Source organism: Ranitomeya variabilis, chromosome 8 (assembly GCF_051348905.1).
Source record: "Ranitomeya variabilis isolate aRanVar5 chromosome 8, aRanVar5.hap1, whole genome shotgun sequence".
Classification (NCBI taxonomy): Eukaryota; Metazoa; Chordata; class Amphibia; order Anura; family Dendrobatidae; genus Ranitomeya; species Ranitomeya variabilis.
This window is the reverse complement of record NC_135239.1, coordinates 105,796,987-105,811,058: the sequence shown is the minus strand read 5'-3', so window position 1 is coordinate 105,811,058 and position 14,072 is coordinate 105,796,987. Positions and strand designations below refer to the sequence as shown.

Below are 14,072 nucleotides of genomic sequence, written 5' to 3'. Positions count from 1 at the left end.
TTTAGCCCAGAATTTTTTATTTTCCCAAGGGTAATAAGAGAAATTGGACCCCAAATGTTGTTGTCCAGTTTGTCCTGAGTACGATGATACCCCATATGTGGGGGTAAACCACTGTTTGGGCGCACCGCAGGGCTCGGAAGGGAAGGCACGCCATTTGGCTTTTTGAATGGAAAATTAGCTCCAATCATTAGCGGACACCATGTCGCGTTTGGAGAGCCCCTGTGTGCCTAAACATTGGAGCTCCCGCACAAGTGACCCCATTTTGGAAACTAGACCTCCCAAGGAACTAATCTAGATGTGTGGTGAGCACTTTGAACCCCCAAGTGCTTCACAGAAGTTTATAACGCAGAGCCATGAAAATAAAAAATAATTTTTCTTTTCTCAAAAATGATTTTTTAGCCCACAATTTTTTATTTTCCCAAGGGTAACAGGAGAAATTTGACCCCAAGTGTTGTTGTCCAGTTTCTCCTGAGTACGCTGATACCCCATATGTGGGGGTAAACCACTGTTTTGGCACACGTCGGGGTTTGGAAGGGAAGTAGTGACGTTTTGAAATGCAGACTTTGATGGAATGCTCTGCGGGCGTCAGGTTGCATTTGCAGAGCCCCTGATGTGCCTAAACAGTAGGAACTCCCAACAAGTGACTCCATTTTGGAAACTAGACCCCCAAGGGAACTTATCTAGATGTGTGGTGAGCACTTTGAACCCCCAACTGCTTCACAGAAGTTTATAACGCAGAGCCGTGAAAATAATAAATGTGTTTCCTTTCCTCAAAAATATTTTTTTAGCCCAGAATTTTTTATTTTTGCAAGGGTAACAGGAGAAATTTGACCCCAAAAGTTGTTGTCCAGTTTCTCCTGAGTACGCTGATACCCCATATGTGGGGGTAAACCACTGTTTGGGCACATGCCTGGGCTCGGAAGGGAAGTAGTGACGTTTTGGAATGCAGACTTTGATGGAATGGTCTGCGGGCATCATGCTACGTTTGCAGAGCCCCTAATATGCCTAAACAGTAGAAACCCCCAAAAAGTGACCCCATTTTGGAAACTAGACCCCCCAAGGAACTTATCTAGATGTGTGGTGAGCACGTTCAACCCCCAAGAGCTTCACAGAAGTTTACAACGCAGAGCCGTGAAAATAAAAAATCATTTTTCTTTCCTCAAAAAAGATGTTTTAGCAAGCAATTTTTTATTTTCACAAGGGTAACAGGAGAAATTGGGCCCCAATATTTGTTGCCCAGTTTGTTGTGAGTGTGCTGGTACCCCATATGTGGGGGTAAACCACTGTTTGGGCGCACGTCAGTGCTCGGAAGGGAAGTAGTGACATTTGAAATGCAGACTTTGATGGAATGATCTGCGGGCATCACGTTGCATTTGCAGAGCCCCTGATGTGCCTAAATAGTAGAAACACCCCACACATGACCCCATTTTGGAAACTAGACCCCCGAAGGAACTTATCTAGATGTGTGGTGAGCACTTTCAACCCCCAAGTGCTTCACAGAAGTTAATAACGCAGAGCCGTGAAAATAAAAAATAATTGTTCTTTCCTCAAAAATTATGTTTTAGCAAGTAATTTTTTATTTTTGCAAGGGTAACAGGAGAAATTGGACCCCAACAGTTGTTGCCCAGTTTGTCCTGAGTACGCTGGTACCTCAAATGTGGGGGTACACCACTGTTTGGGCGCACGTCGGGGCTTAGCAGGGAGGGAGCACCATTTGACTTTTTGAACGCAAGATTGGCTGGAATCAATGGTGGCGCCATGTTGCGTTTGGAGCCCCCTGATGTGCCTAAACAGTGGAAACCCCTCAATTCTAACTTCAACACTAACCCCAACACACCCCTAATCCTAATCCCAACTGTAGCCATAACCCTAATCACAACCCTAACCCCAACACACCCCTAACCACAACCCTAACCCCAACACACCCGTAACCCTAATTCCAACCCTAACCCTAATCCTAACCCTAATCCCAACCCTAACCACAACTGTAACCCCAACACACCCCTAACCCTATCCGTAACCCTAACCACAAGCCTAATCTTAACCCTATTTCCAACCCTAGCCCTAATTGCAACCCTAACTCTAATTCCAACCATAACCCTAAGGCTATGTGCCCACGTTGCGGATTCGTGTGAGATTTTTCCGCACGATTTTTGAAAAATCTGCAGGTAAAAGGCACTGCGTTTTACCTGCGGATTTACAGCGGATTTCCAGTGTTTTTTTGTGCGGATTTCACCTGCGGATACCTATTGAGGAACAGGTGTAAAACGCTGCGGAATCCGCACAAAGAATTGACATGCTGCGGAAAATACAACGCAGCGTTTCTGCACGGAATTTTTTGCACCATGGGCACAGCGGATTTGGTTTTCCATAGGTGTACATGGTACTGTAAACCTGATGGAAAACTGCTACGAATTCGCAGCGGCCAATCCGCTGCGGATCCGCTGCGGATCCACGGCCAAATCCGCACTGTGTGCACATGCCATAACCATAACCCTACCCCTAACCCTACCCCTAGTTCTAGTTCTAACCCTAGTTCTAACCCTAACCCTAGTGGAAAAAATATATATATATATTTTCTTTATTTTATTATTGTCCCTACCTATGGGGGTGATAAAGGGGGGGGGGATAATTTATTATTTTTTTATTTTGATCGCTGTGATAGAACCTACCACAGCGATCAAAATGTACTTTGCCGGCCGGCAGATTCGGCGGGCGCACTGCGCATGCGCCCGCCATTTTGGAAGATGGCGGCGCCCAGGGAGAAGACGGACCGACTTCGAGAGGCTCGGTAAGTATGAGGGGGTGGTGGGGGGGTGGATCGGAGCACGGGGGGGGGATCGGAGGACCGGGGGAGCGGACAGGATCACGGGGGAGCGGACAGGAGCACGGGGGAGCGGACAGGGGGACGGAGGGGGGTACCGGACAGAACGGAGGACTGGGGAGGAGATCGGGGGCGGTGGGGGGGGGGCAGAACATGATTTCCAGCCATGGCAGATGCTATTGCAGCATCGGCCATGGCTGGATTGCAATATTTCACCATTTTCATAGGTGAAATATTGCAAATTGCTCTGATTGGCTGTTGCACTTTCAACAGCCAATCAGAGCGATCGTAGCCACGTGGGGGCAAAGCCACCCCCCCGGGCTGAAGTACAACTCCCCCTCTCCCTGCAGATCGGGTAAAATAGGAGTTAACCCTTTCACCCGATCTGCAGGGACGCGATCATTCCATGACGCCACATAGGCGTCATGGGTCGGATTGGCACCGACTTTCATGACGCCTACGTGGCGTCAAAGGTCGGGAAGGGGTTAAGGTTGAAGGAAGACTTTAAGTCGATCTAGTTCAACCCATAGCCTAACCTAACATGCCCTAACATGTTGATCCAGAGGAAGGCAAAAAAACCCATGTGGCAAAGAGTAAGCTTCACATTGGGGAAAAAAATTCCTTCCCGACTCCACATACGGCAATCAGACTAGTTCCCTGGCTCAACACCCTATCAAGGAATCTAGTGTATATACCCTGTAACATTATACTTTTAAAGAAAGGCATCCAGTCCCCTCTTAAATTTAAGTAATGAATAACTCATTACAACATCATACGGCAGAGAGTTCCATAGTCTCACTGCTCTTACAGTAAAGAATCCGCGTCTGTTATTATGCTTAAACCTTCTTTCCTTCAGACGTAGAGGATGCCCCCTTGTCCCTGTCTCAGGTCTACGAGTAAAAAGATCATCAGAAAGGTCTTTGTACTGTCCCCTCATATATTTATACATTGTAATAAGATCACCCCTTAGTCTTCGTTTTTCCAAACTAAATAGCCACAAGTGTAATAATCTATCTTGGTATTGCAGACCCCCCAGTCCTCTAATAACCTTGGTCGCTCTTCTCTGCACCCGCTCTAGTTCAGCTATGTCTTTCTTATACACCGGAGACCAGAACTGTGCACAGTATTCTAAGTGTGGTCGAACTAGTGACTTGTATAGAGGTAAAATTATGTTCTCCTCATAAGTATCTATGCCTCTTTTAATGCATCCCATTATTTTATTTGTCTTTGTAGCAGCTGCCTGACACTGGCCACTAAATGTGAGTTTGTCATCCACCCATACTCCCAGGTCCTTTTCGTTGACGGTTTTGCCCAGTGTCTTACAATTAAGCACATAATTATACATCGTATTGCTTCTACCCAAGTGCATGACCTTACATTTATCCCCATTAAAGCTCATTTGCCATTTATCAGCCCAATCTTCTAGTTTACATAAATCATCCTGTAATATAAAATTGTCCTCCTCTGTATTGATTACTCTGCAGAGTTTAGTGTCATCTGCAAATATTGAAATTCTACTCTGTATGCCCCCTACAAGGTCATTAATATACAGTATATGTTAAAAAGAAGTGGGCCCAATACTGACCCCTGTGGTACCCCACTGCTAACCGCGACCCAGTCCGAGTGCGCTCCATTAATAACCACCCTTTGTTTCCTATCCCTGAGCCAGCTCTTAAGCCACTTACACATATTTTCCCCTATTCCCATTGTTCTCATTTTATATATCAACCTTTTGTGTGGCACTGTATCAAAAGCTTTTGAAAAGATATCCACTGCGCTTCCTGTAATTGCTGATTACTGTGGGTTCAGAAGCTAAAACTCAGAGATTAGCTGTTATCATTTGGAAAAGCTGCAGGCTGCCCCATATTTCTCCTAGAGTAACCCCTGCCAAAGAAATGTGGGATTGGAGGTCAATGTAATACATGGCTATGATGAGTCTTCAATGGCAAATGTTATATTTTTATGTATTCGGATATTTGGACAATATTTTGGATTTAGTCAGATCTATGATATTTTGAAGTCTTCGACACTATCTTAAAGTTTAAACTCTACAGCTAAGTAACATTTAAAACACAAGAAATGCTGCAAATTTTTGTTCTGATCCCTACAGAATTGTGAATGCATATCATGAAATTGTGAATGTAGTATAACTCAAAATCAGTACATGATAAATAAAGAAATTAAGCTGCGAAAACTTCTCTGTTACTGTAAGTACAGAGTCTAGTGAGAATTCCTCTATTTTTAAACCTTCAAATTATTTAAATATAGAATCTTAAAGATATTCTTTGGATTTCATAATACTTTGCCCTCTTTTTCTGTAATGACAAGGACTTCATGAGTTTGTACAAGACCTGATAACTTATGTTATCTTAGAATTCTCTTCAAGTATCTTTTCGGTCATGTTGCAAATCTTTGACATTATATTTTAACATGTGCAAAATAAATTCATCTCCCAAAGATGAAAAACCAGCTAATCTTGCATGTCTCTATAGACTTTACTGTTACTATGACTTCTCAGGCTCCAGTTGATTCTACATAGACGTCCAACTTCAGAGTAGGCAAAACCAAAGTTATATAATTAAGTACCAGGTTTCACTGTCGTGTAAATGCTCTAAGAAATCCCTCTATCACTGGTTCATCTGTATTTATAAGCTGTTACTGATATCTACCTCAAATCTTGATTTATTGCTATGTAGGATTTTCTTCCCTGTGTTCCACTGTAAAACACAAGCTGTCAATGCCAATTGTTTGACCTTGTTTTCTCTCCATAGAATGGTTGTAGACTGCTACTCCTTTAAGTTCTCTACTGTTGATTAGAGTCACTTGTATCTTATTTAGGACTTTCGATCTCTTTTTCATCCTCAAAGAGTAGACATTATAGTGAAACATTCCTACTTAGGACAGAGAAAGAAAAACAATTAGTTTATATAATTTTTGCTCGGTCCTAATCTAGATGAGACTTACCGTATATACTCGAGTATAAGCCGATCCCCCTAATTTTGCCACAAAAAACTGGGAAAACTTAATGAATCGAGTATAAGCCTAGGGTGGGAAATGCAGCAGCTACCGGTAAATGTCAAAAGTAAAAATGGATACCAATAAAAGTAAAATTAATTGAGACATCAGTAGGTTAAGTGTTTTTGAATATCCATATTGAATCAGGAGCCCCATATAATGCTCCATAAAGTTTATGATGGCCCCATAAGATGCTCCATAGACACATCTGCCCAATATAATGCAGCACAAATGTTGATTATGGTCCCATAAGATGCTCCATAAATATATTTGCCCCATATAATGCTGCACAATCCTTGACTATGGCCCCATAAGATGCTCCATAAAGATATTTGCCCCATATAGTGCTGCACAAACGTTATGGCCCCATAAGATACTCCATACAGACATTTGCCCCATACAGTGCTGCACAAACGTTATGGCCCCATAAGATGCTCCATACAGACACTTTCCCTATATAGTGCTGCACAAACATTGATTATGGCCCCATACAGACACTTGCCCCATATAGTGCTGCACAAACGTTGATTATGGCCCTATACAGACACTTGCCCCATATAGTACTGCACAAACGTTATGGCCCATAAAATGCTCCTTACAGACACTTCCCCATTTGCTGTTGCTGCGATTAAAAAAAATCACATACTCACCTCTCCGTCGCTCAGGCCCCCGGCACTTTCAATATTCATCTGACTTCATTCCGGCGCCGCTCCATCTTCAGCGTCTTCTGCACTGACGTTCAGGCAGAGGGCGCGCACTAACCACGTCATCGCGCCCTCTGACCTGAGCGTCACTGCAGAAGACGCTGAAGATGGCGCGGCGCCGGAGCGAGGAGCAGGTGAATATTGCGCAGTGCTGCGCTTCCCTCCCCGTTATACTCACCTGCTCCTGGCACTGTGCAGTCCCTGCTTCCCCAGCGCTGCAGCTTCTCCCTGAACTGAGCGGTCACCGTTACCGCTCATTACAGTAATTAATATGCGGCTCCACCCCTATGGGAGGTGGAGCCACATATTCATTACTGTAATGAGCGGTACCATGTGACCGCTCAGTACAGGAAGAAGCTGGGGCGCCGGGGAGCCAGGGACCTGCAGGGACCGCACCAGGAGCAGGTGAGTATAATTAGACAGCCCCCGCTCCCCCTCCTCTGCCGACCCCTGGGTATGACTCATGTATAAGCCAAGAGGGGGACTTTCAGCCCAAAAAAATGGGCTGAAAATCTCGGCTTATACTCGAGTATATACGGTAATTTTGTATTAAGCTTTTCCATTATCTGGCAAGTAGTTGTTCCTCTCTATACTATAGATTTCTGACAATTGTTTTAGGTTTCCCTTAAAGAGAAAATGTAATCAGAAAATTACCTGTAGTTTAAATTAAGTTTTTGTGTTACATGTATTTAAAAAAATTGTTAATTTTTTTATGTCATATTAAAAAAAAACAAAATTAGTAATTAGGTAACTTTCACAGTGGTCACTGAGGCTTCTTTAAACTCATAGATCCCGTCCTTTTAGAAGTACTGTCGCTTTCTGCAAGTTTCCTTATTAGCAGAGGCAGGATTACAAGGACATGCAATGTCCCAGCTGCCTATGTTCCCCCTCACTTCACACTGACCATTAGGCCGGCATCACACTATCGTAGAATACAGGCGAGTGTTATGTGAGAAAACATATGTTAAGCTATGGGGCAGCTCACATCAGCGTTTTTTTCTCAGGCGTATTCGACATGCGTGTAAAATCACAGCATGCGGCGAATGGCACCGAGACTTGGTTGAGACTCGCCAATGCAAGCCTATGGGTGCGAGAAAAACTCGGATGTCACACGGACCATCCATGTAGCTTGAGACAATACACACACATGTTCCTCATTTCATCCGATTGAGCAGTGAGAAATGTAAAGCCTTACGCCTGTTATACAGATGCCATATGGATACATGGGTGGGAGAAATTGCATCATCGCATTGGAAATGCATTACACACAGGTGTCCATACGGAGAACACTCGTGCGACTGACTTTTTTCATACGTTTAGAAAATTTATTATTTTTTAGTTTTAATTAAAAAAATTCCAAAAAATAAAATAAAAATTAATTTAGCACAAATACCTGAGCTAAACAATAGGTCTTTTTCTAATGATAGCTTCCCTTTAACCAGATCTGAGTTTCCGTCTAGCAGAAGGAGGAATTGAAGCCAATGTAAAATCAAAGTAAAGAAGAAAGAGAATGCCTTTAGTAAGTGCAGCACTAGACCTTAACCAGAAAAACAGGGACAGGGTGCATGTGCAGGACTGGTTCATCCTGCACTGCTGACATTGTAAATAGCCCCACTAAGGCTACGTTCACATTTGCGTTGTTGGGCGCAGCGTCGTCGATGCAACGCACAACGCATGTCAAACGCATACACAACGCAGCGTTTTTTGATGCATGCGTTGTCCTATACAATTGAAGATCCAAAACGCCCCCCAAAAAATACATTTAGTCAAAAGGCGCATGCGTCAAAAAACGCGGCTCAACGCAGGCAACTGCGCCCTATGCGTTTTTCATAGACACTAATGTGTTTTTTTGGCGCATTTACGACGCAGGTGCGTTGCATGTGTTTTTCTTTGGAAATGTGACGCATCAAAACTGCAACCTGTAGCGTCGTCCGCAACGCATGACAACGCATACCGGCGCATGTCCATGCGCCCCCCATGTTAAAGATAGGGGCGCATGACGGATGCGTCGGTTTGCATCGCCGACGCTGCGCCCAACAACGCAAATGTGAACGTAGCCTTAGCAGTTTGCCTTGCGCTGAACATTTTGTTGTGTGCAGCAAAACAAGTTTTCCTACTGTTTGTCCCTATAGGTATAGTGTGTCCATCTCATTGATAGGGTTGTGTGCATGTTTGTGACCAGTCAGAATGGGGTGCCTTGAGGGTGGTATGAGGGCCTGACATCCTAGAGTGGGACCAGTGTTCACACCCTATTACCATGTATCTTGATTGACATTTTCCAGAGAACACTAGAATTAGCAATTCTGCCACTAGCATTCTTCACAGATGAGAGCAGGTTTACACTGAGCATATATGACACTTGTAAAATAGAGAGCAGACACCATTGTGAATGTTATGCTTCCTGCAACGTCATTCATCATGACTGGTTACACTGGTGTAGTGGAACCTGGATTCTTCTTGGTGAGGGACAATGCCCGGCCTCATGTGGTCGGAGTGTGTAGGCAGTTTCTGTATGACAGAAGCATTGCTTCTATTAGGGTTGAACAATTAATAAAATGTTCAATTCTCTAGTTGCCTACTCCTGTCCTAATGGATATTGATCATGTGCACTAAAGAAATACACCAGACACAGTCAGCTGTAACTCTCCTTGATCAATGTGTGGCTCAGCTCCAAGAAGGGAAGTTTATTAGTCAAACACAATGTTATATATCTCCTGTAAGGGGGCTCGGTTAGTTCTCAAATGGGAGTGATCGAATGTATTTCATTGGTTAGTGGGTTGGGCATGAGCAAGTCCATGGGCGGATCCATGAGGTCATCAGGGTGGGTTGGTCCGTGAGGTCATCAGGGTGGGCGTCACTGTGGGTGGATCCATGAGGTCATCAGGGGGGCGTCATCTTGGATACCAGAGCACATGGCATGCTGATACAGGAAGTGGCGGCCATCTTTAGGGTCTTCATTGTTCATCTTGGATACCAGAGCACACGGCTCTGGTACAGGAGATGGCGGCCATCTTTAGTGTCTCACTTTGTCTGAGGAAAACTTATGTAAGGTTAAACAATACATGTTATGGGTTGCTTCTCTCAATTACCTTATGTGTTGAGGTTAATTAAGTATTTGATCTTATGGCTCTCCTCAACAGTCCCCCCTAAATACTTTATTAACCTTTTCTTTTATCTTGATCCCACCGTGGTTCCCTAACCCACCGATGTTAAGTGTTATTATGACATCAGAAGCTTCATGACAATATGGATGCTATAGACACCAGAGAATGTGTGACCAATTATGGGTATACTGTGGAGGTATATCGGAGCGTGTTACCAGTGTCCTCGGGACTTTCCAACCTGCTGGATCTATTACTCTCCAATCTCCCATCTCCATGGTTACTTACAGTAAAATACACATGTGCGACTAACCCTGATGTACACATCCTAGATCTGACCGTCTTGCCCGGGGGAGGAAATTGGAGTTTTCACCACTTTGAGACAAGTTTTCCCTTGTGGAAAACCTCCCTTTGTAGCTGGACTTTGACAAGCAGGTCAGATCCTACTCTGTCCCTACCTGTCTAAGAAGTTTACAATGTGAGAGATGGATCCAGGAGGCGCTCAGCAACCCTGAGCGAAGTGGGCACAAACTTGCATACAGCTGCTCTGACTGCCTAGTTGTGGACTGTAAAAGACTGTAGAGGGCCTAGCTGTTCTATGTCTGCAGAATAATTCACCTCCTGAGCTAGGAAAATGGGCACTGATGTTTTTACTCCTCTCTCGATCATTTTCCTTACACAGGGAAGAACACAACAAACAATAATAGCTGCAATGATTAGGACGACGAGGATAACTACGCCTATCTGAGCTAGCCATCTCTGCCACCCCTTCATCCATGAAAAGTATTGGTCCCAGGGATCTTCTACACCTGAATTTTTCTTTAATTCTTTTTGTAGGGAATTCAGCTTTTTTATGGCTACTGTAACCTTTCCGGTGGGACCTGTATTATCTGGAATATAGATACAGCATGCAGATTTCACCATTTTGCAAACACCTCCTTTTTCTGCCAATATCATGTCAAGGGCCATTCTGTTTTGAAAAGCCATTATTGATGTAGGGCCTAGTTGGTCTGCCAAACCTTGAAGAGCTTCTCTAGTGTAATTGACAAATCTCTGTTGATTATAATAGATGTAATTGATCCAGTCTACATTTTTATTTATAGTCACTAGGGGTAAGATAAATGATTCAAAACCTGCTTTGACTTGATCCCTGGCCTTAAATTCATCTGGTACCCCCCTTGGGACTCCTATAGCATCGATATAAATGTGGGGGTCAAAACTGCCTCTTGGTTCTAAATTTGCTTCCCGTTTTGTTCTGTAGAGATTTTCTGAAGTTAGGGCTTCCTCACCTTCTGCTGCTATGTAGAAGGGCATTATGGCTTTGGCTAGTGTACATTCTCCTGTCCACTCTCCTTCTAAATGAGTTCTGATCTTCATGTCTCCACATATCCAGAAAACATCAGAAATAGACTGGGTTTGGTTAATCAGGCCCCCCCTGCTTGCATTACTGTATCTGCTGCAATATCCCTTTGTGAAATTACCCAAAAATATGCTCCCTTCAGTATTAGTGTAACAGGTGTATTTTCCTGGGTATATGGTGATGCCTTCACCTGGATTAGGTGTTTTTGTGACTATGGGATACTTCTTTTTCCAATTTTCGCAATTTGTTTCATCAAGGGATTTGTTAGTAAACAGACTCAGGAAACATTTTTCCACATCTGGGGGTAAGTCTAGAGGGACAGATCCTAAGTGGGGTCTCGCTCCTGCACAGACAAAGCAATTAGATTTATTATATTGATTGGCTGTATATTTCATCCACTTCAACCATAAGTTGGTCTCAGTGTATCCTGTTTCAATGGCAAGAATATCTTCAAATGTGGGGTTTGCAATGGCTGTCATCTTGTTAAGAGGGTTTGAATGCTTATTTTTATCTTTTGGGGACATTTCTTTTATATCTGCTAATATGAATTGACCTAGATGGGCACAACTGGCACACACACCATTTACATATGTACCCAGCAGATAGGTGCCATTATCGCCAGGTTGAGGGTTCTCCAGGTTGAGGACTAAAGGGTTGCATTGGCCAATGGTATCACAGGGCTTGAGGACTTTTGTACGGGAGAGTGTCATCCTAGTGAGTAGGGATTTCCCCTGTGAGTCCTGTTTTCTTGAGGCTGTGTTTGGTCTATACCCCCAATCTTCACCAGTGTTCCACCCGACCGCCCTCCATGAACTACAAGTTCGTCCCCATCCATCACCTGTAACACATATATATTGTTGTCCTGATCTCAGCTGTGCCGGTTGACTCATTGTGGAAGGTGAGGAAACCCACTTAGTGTCGCACTGTACTACATCACAATAATCAAATTTAAAAGAAGCAACGTGTGCAGTAGTATTGTACCAGAATGTGATCACCCCCCCAGTTTGAGTGATTGCGACCTGTTGTGCTCCTACAAAGGAGTATAGAATGGCACAACACACAAAGTAAAGGATATGCAACATTATGTAGAGGGTTCTGATGGAGGCACGAACTTCTTGCAGTGAGAGTCGTGTATCCACGTCGGTCTTCCTTCAAGTTTGACCGAAGTAGGAGTAGTCAGGAGCACTTGGTAGGGACCCTCAAACCTCAACTCCAGGGAAGTCTTTCTGACGAACTTCTTAACCAGCACGTAGTCACCAGGTTGGAAAGTATGGGTACCTTCAATGGAATCTGGATCTGGAATGGATGATAAAACTCGTGCATGTGTTACTGACAGTTCTTTAGTAAGGGCAATGACATATTTTACCAGAGTATTACTTCCTAAGGCTAGCTGTTGTGGAAAATATTGACCCAACCTTGGAGGCCCCCCAAAAAGAATCTCGTATGGTGTGAGTTTAGTGGGACCCCTTGGAGTGTTTCTGACTGAGTATAAGGCAATGGCCAAAATGTCTGTCCAAGGAAGTCTGACCTCCTGACTGGCTTTCAGTATTTTATTTTTCAAGGTGCCATTCAATCTTTCTACTTTCCCACTGCTCTGAGGGTGATATGGAGTATGTAAACCCAAATCCGCTCCCACCAGTGTCCATAGTTCCTTAGTCAGTGCTGCAGTGAACGCAGGTCCTTGGTCACTCTCAATTACCTCTGGGACCCCATATCTGCAGACTACTTCAGTCATCAGTCTCTTAACAGTCACTCTGGCAGTCATGTTTGTTACTGGATAGGCTTCGGGCCATCCTGAGAACATGTCAGTCACTACCAGTACATACTCGTACTTCCCTACTTTTGGCATTTGAATGTGATCAATCTGAATCCTCTGAAAGGGATAAAGTGGTTTAGCCAAATGTTTCTGAGTAACTTTCTGAGGCGGTGCTGGATTGCATGTTGCACACACAAGGCAGGACTTGCAATATTTTTGGGTAACAGTAGAGATTCCAGGTGCCATATAAGTCTTCCAAATTAGGTCATTCATCTGATTCTTGCCTCTGTGAGTGATACCGTGTGCCCATTCTGTCACTGAGGGGTTCAAATAACGGGGTAGACAGAGCTTTTTGTTCACCCTCCAGACTCCATCTTCATCCTTTTTAGCTCCTCCTTCTTGCCATGACTTCTTTTCATCATCTGATGTCTTGCCTTGATGTAGATGGATAATCCTCATAAGAGAGGCTTTAGTCCCTTCTTCAGTGTCTTGTGACACGTACACCGCTGCTTTCTCTTTCCCAAATGGATCCACAGCATAGGTTTTTGCTGTTTTGTCAGCAAAGAAGTTCCCCCTTGCTTCTGGAGAAGCCAATCTCCCGTGAGCTTTGATCTCGATCACTGCAACCTCTGAAGGTAGATTCAGAGTGACCACAAGTTCTTGCATGGTAGCAGCATGTTTTACAGGAGTTCCACTGGACGTTAGGTATCCTCTGGCTGCCCAGATACTGCCGAAGTCATGAGCCACTCCAAAACCGTATCTTGAATCCGTGTAGATGTTGACCACCTTCTCCGTTGCTTCCTGACAAGCCAACGTCAAAGCTTTAAGTTCCGCTTCTTGTGCAGATATGTGCGGTGGTAGCGATCCAGCTGAGATGACCTGGTCATGTGTAACCACGGCATATCCCGTATGGAACCTTCCTGTATCATCTGCAAATCTGGAACCATCAGTGAAGAACGTCAGGTCAGCATGTGGGAGTGGGTCTTCAGACACGTTTTTCTTGGAGGCTGCTTCTTCCTGCATTTGTTCGTGACAGTCATGATCCTCTGAGTGTGTAGAGGCATCTTCTCCGAGACCATCAGTATCATCATCCACATCCCCCCTGGAAAGAGGAAGCAGCGTGGACAGTTTGAAGATGCTGCAGCGGACAAGAGTGACATTATGTGGAATCAAGAGGGAACATTGGAGTCTCATATGATGCTGCACCAACAGATGTTTAGGTTCCAAGAATAGCAATTATGTCGTGTGGAGCCATTAAGAGAACTGGATGTCCTCAGATGATATCAGGATTTGGGATTCCAAGAGCTGGTGC

The 14,072-nt window shown here is 44.2% G+C and overlaps 1 protein-coding gene across 1 annotated transcript in view; it reads left to right on the top strand.

Moving 5' to 3' along the window:
- PDC (phosducin) overlaps nt 1–14,072 on the top strand; it is a 221,598-nt gene that overhangs the window by 58,045 nt on the left and 149,481 nt on the right. The window lies entirely within an intron of this gene.